Source organism: Drosophila bipectinata, unplaced genomic scaffold (assembly GCF_030179905.1).
Source record: "Drosophila bipectinata strain 14024-0381.07 unplaced genomic scaffold, DbipHiC1v2 scaffold_25, whole genome shotgun sequence".
In the NCBI taxonomy this organism is placed as follows: domain Eukaryota; kingdom Metazoa; phylum Arthropoda; class Insecta; order Diptera; family Drosophilidae; genus Drosophila; species Drosophila bipectinata.
In genome coordinates this window covers 10352-16177 of record NW_027222898.1, presented here as the reverse complement: position 1 = coordinate 16177, position 5826 = coordinate 10352, and positions in this window count along the sequence as shown.

Genomic DNA, 5826 nt, shown 5'->3' with positions numbered 1-5826 from the left:
AGTGACGCGCATGATTCAATTCAAGAGATTCCTTCTGTCCCTATTTAAAACCTCACGGATATTAAAAATATTAAACATATATTGTTATAAGTCTTAAACCTTAAGACGGCGGGAGTTGAATTACTTTCGCATAGGTAGCCAAATGCCTCGTCATCTTATTAGTGACGTGAAAAATGAAAATAATATTTTTCATTTATATTGTTATAAGTCTTAAACTTTAAGACGGCGGGAGTTGAATTACTTTCGCATAGGTAGCCAAATGCCTCGTCATCTTATTAGTGACGTGAAAAATGAAAATAATATTTTTCATTTATATTGTTATAAGTCTTAAACCTTATAACGGCGGAAGATGAATTACTTTCGTTTAGGTAGCCAAATGCCTCGTCATCTTAATAGTGACGTGAAAAATGAAAATAATATTTTTCATTTATATTGTTATAAGTCTTAAACTTTAAGACGGCGGGAGTTGAATTACTTTCGCATAGGTAGCCAAATGCCTCGTCATCTTATTAGTGACGTGAAAAATGAAAATAATATTTTTCATTTATATTGTTATAAGTCTTAAACCTTATAACGGCGGAAGATGAATTACTTTCGTTTAGGTAGCCAAATGCCTCGTCATCTTATTAGTGACGTGAAAAATGAAAATAATATTTTTCATTTATATTGTTATAAGTCTTAAACTTTAAGACGGCGGGAGTTGAATTACTTTCGCATAGGTAGCCAAATGCCTTGTCATCTTATTAGTGACGCGCATGATTCAATTCAAGAGATTCCTTCTGTCCCTATTTAAAACCTCACGGATATTAAAAATATTAAACATATATTGTTATAAGTCTTAAACCTTAAGACGGCGGGAGTTGAATTACTTTCGCATAGGTAGCCAAATGCCTCGTCATCTTATTAGTGACGCGCATGATTCAATTCAAGAGATTCCTTCTGTCCCTATTTAAAACCTCACGGATATTAAAAATATTAAACATATATTGTTATAAGTCTTAAACCTTAAGACGGCGGGAGTTGAATTACTTTCGCATAGGTAGCCAAATGCCTCGTCATCTTATTAGTGACGCGCATGATTCAATTCAAGAGATTCCTTCTGTCCCTATTTAAAACCTCACGGATATTAAAAATATTAAACATATATTGTTATAAGTCTTAAACCTTAAGACGGCGGGAGTTGAATTACTTTCGCATAGGTAGCCAAATGCCTTGTCATCTTATTAGTGACGCGCATGATTCAATTCAAGAGATTCCTTCTGTCCCTATTTAAAACCTCACGGATATTAAAAATATTAAACATATATTGTTATAAGTCTTAAACCTTAAGACGGCGGGAGTTGAATTACTTTCGCATAGGTAGCCAAATGCCTCGTCATCTTATTAGTGACGCGCATGATTCAATTCAAGAGATTCCTTCTGTCCCTATTTAAAACCTCACGGATATTAAAAATATTAAACATATATTGTTATAAGTCTTAAACCTTAAGACGGCGGGAGTTGAATTACTTTCGCATAGGTAGCCAAATGCCTCGTCATCTTATTAGTGACGCGCATGATTCAATTCAAGAGATTCCTTCTGTCCCTATTTAAAACCTCACGGATATTAAAAATATTAAACATATATTGTTATAAGTCTTAAACCTTAAGACGGCGGGAGTTGAATTACTTTCGCATAGGTAGCCAAATGCCTCGTCATCTTATTAGTGACGCGCATGATTCAATTCAAGAGATTCCTTCTGTCCCTATTTAAAACCTCACGGATATTAAAAATATTAAACATATATTGTTATAAGTCTTAAACCTTAAGACGGCGGGAGTTGAATTACTTTCGCATAGGTAGCCAAATGCCTCGTCATCTTATTAGTGACGCGCATGATTCAATTCAAGAGATTCCTTCTGTCCCTATTTAAAAACTCACGAATATTAAAAATATTAAAAATATTTTCATATGGATATGCAATCGTATGGATATCCAAATATGTGTGGGAAAGTCGTACTTCCTATACGATAAATGACCGGATTGACGAAACCGTGTTCAAAAAGGTATATAGGGTAGGTGGTGTTCGGCCTACCAATATAATATTAAAATAATATTATATTAAACAGAAGATCGCCAGTATTAATATATAAGCATATGGTTATGAATACATATGCATATAACATATATGAAAATATATGAATATATAAAAAAAATATATATGAATATGAAAATATTTATATGTATATGGAATATATGGTAGGTGATGATGTTAGCCTACCATATAATATATAATATAATAATTTAATTATATTATATTAAATATGGAAATATTAAAAATATATTAAAAATATTAAAAATATTTTCATATGGATATGCAATCGTATGGATATCCAAATATGTGTGGGAAAGTCATACTTCCCATACAATAAATGACCGGATTGACGAAACCGTGTTCAAAAAGGTATATAGGGTAGGTGGTGTTCAGCCTGCCAATATAATATTAAAATAATATTATATTAAACAGAAGACCGCCAGTATTAATATATGAGCATATGGTTATGAATACATATGCATATAACATATATGAAAATATATGAATATAAAAAAATATATATGTATATGAAAATATATATGTATATGAAATATATGGTAGGTGATGAGGATAGCCTACCATATAATATATAATATAATAATTTAATTATATTATATTAAATATGGAAATATTAAAAATATATTAAAAATATTAAAAATATTTTCATATGGATATGCAATCGTATGGATATCCAAATATGTGTGGGAAAGTCATACTTCCCATACAATAAATGACCGGATTGACGAAACCGTGTTCAAAAAGGTATATAGGGTAGGTGGTGTTCGGCCTACCAATATAATATTAAAATAATATTATATTAAACAGAAGACCGCCAGTATTAATATATGAGCATATGGTTATGAATACATATGCATATAACATATATGAAAATATATGAATATAAAAAAATATATATGGATATGAAAATATTTATATGTATATGAAATATATGGTAGGTGATGGTGATAGCCTACCATATAATATATAATATAATAATTTAATTATATTATATTAAATATGGAAATATTAAAAATATATTAAAAATATTAAAAATATTTTCATATGGATATGCAATCGTATGGATATCCAAATATGTGTGGGAAAGTCATACTTCCCATACAATAAATGACCGGATTGACGAAACCGTGTTCAAAAAGGTATATAGGGTAGGTGGTGTTCGGCCTACCAATATAATATTAAAATAATATTATATTAAACAGAAGACCGCCAGTATTAATATATAAGCATATGGTTATGAATACATATGCATATAACATATATGAAAATATATGAATATAAAAAAATATATATGGATATGAAAATATTTATATGTATATGAAATATATGGTAGGTGATGGTGATAGCCTACCATATAATATATAATATAATAATTTAATTATATTATATTAAATATGGAAATATTAAAAATATATTAAAAATATTAAAAATATTTTCATATGGATATGCAATCGTATGGATATCCAAATATGTGTGGGAAAGTCATACTTCCCATACAATAAATGACCGGATTGACGAAACCGTGTTCAAAAAGGTATATAGGGTAGGTGGTGTTCAGCCTGCCAATATAATATTAAAATAATATTATATTAAACAGAAGATCGCCAGTATTAATATATAAGCATATGGTTATGAATACATATGCATATAACATATATGAAAATATATGAATATATAAAAAAAATATATATGAATATGAAAATATTTATATGTATATGGAATATATGGTAGGTGATGATGTTAGCCTACCATATAATATATAATATAATAATTTAATTATATTATATTAAATATGGAAATATTAAAAATATATTAAAAATATTAAAAATATTTTCATATGGATATGCAATCGTATGGATATCCAAATATGTGTGGGAAAGTCATACTTCCCATACAATAAATGACCGGATTGACGAAACCGTGTTCAAAAAGGTATATAGGGTAGGTGGTGTTCAGCCTGCCAATATAATATTAAAATAATATTATATTAAACAGAAGATCGCCAGTATTAATATATAAGCATATGGTTATGAATACATATGCATATAACATATATGAAAATATATGAATATATAAAAAAAAATATATATGAATATGAAAATATTTATATGTATATGGAATATATGGTAGGTGATGATGTTAGCCTACCATATAATATATAATATAATAATTTAATTATATTATATTAAATATGGAAATATTAAAAATATATTAAAAATATTAAAAATATTTTCATATGGATATGCAATCGTATGGATATCCAAATATGTGTGGGAAAGTCATACTTCCCATACAATAAATGACCGGATTGACGAAACCGTGTTCAAAAAGGTATATAGGGTAGGTGGTGTTCAGCCTGCCAATATAATATTAAAATAATATTATATTAAACAGAAGACCGCCAGTATTAATATATGAGCATATGGTTATGAATACATATGCATATAACATATATGAAAATATATGAATATAAAAAATCATATATGGATATGAAAATATTTATATGTATATGAAATATATGGTAGGTGATGAGGATAGCCTACCATATAATATATAATATAATAATTTAATTATATTATATTAAATATGGAAATATTAAAAATATATTAAAAATATTAAAAATATTTTCATATGGATATGCAATCGTATGGATATCCAAATATGTGTGGGAAAGTCATACTTCCCATACAATAAATGACCGGATTGACGAAACCGTGTTCAAAAAGGTATATAGGGTAGGTGGTGTTCGGCCTACCAATATAATATTAAAATAATATTATATTAAACAGAAGACCGCCAGTATTAATATATGAGCATATGGTTATGAATACATATGCATATAACATATATGAAAATATATGAATATAAAAAAATATATATGGATATGAAAATATTTATATGTATATGAAATATATGGTAGGTGATGGTGATAGCCTACCATATAATATATAATATAATAATTTAATTATATTATATTAAATATGGAAATATTAAAAATATATTAAAAATATTAAAAATATTTTCATATGGATATGCAATCGTATGGATATCCAAATATGTGTGGGAAAGTCATACTTCCCATACAATAAATGACCGGATTGACGAAACCGTGTTCAAAAAGGTATATAGGGTAGGTGGTGTTCGGCCTACCAATATAATATTAAAATAATATTATATTAAACAGAAGACCGCCAGTATTAATATATAAGCATATGGTTATGAATACATATGCATATAACATATATGAAAATATATGAATATAAAAAAATATATATGGATATGAAAATATTTATATGTATATGAAATATATGGTAGGTGATGGTGATAGCCTACCATATAATATATAATATAATAATTTAATTATATTATATTAAATATGGAAATATTAAAAATATATTAAAAATATTAAAAATATTTTCATATGGATATGCAATCGTATGGATATCCAAATATGTGTGGGAAAGTCATACTTCCCATACAATAAATGACCGGATTGACGAAACCGTGTTCAAAAAGGTATATAGGGTAGGTGGTGTTCAGCCTGCCAATATAATATTAAAATAATATTATATTAAACAGAAGACCGCCAGTATTAATATATGAGCATATGGTTATGAATACATATGCATATAACATATATGAAAATATATGAATATAAAAAAATATATATGGATATGAAAATATTTATATGTATATGAAATATATGGTAGGTGATGGGGATAGCCTACCATAT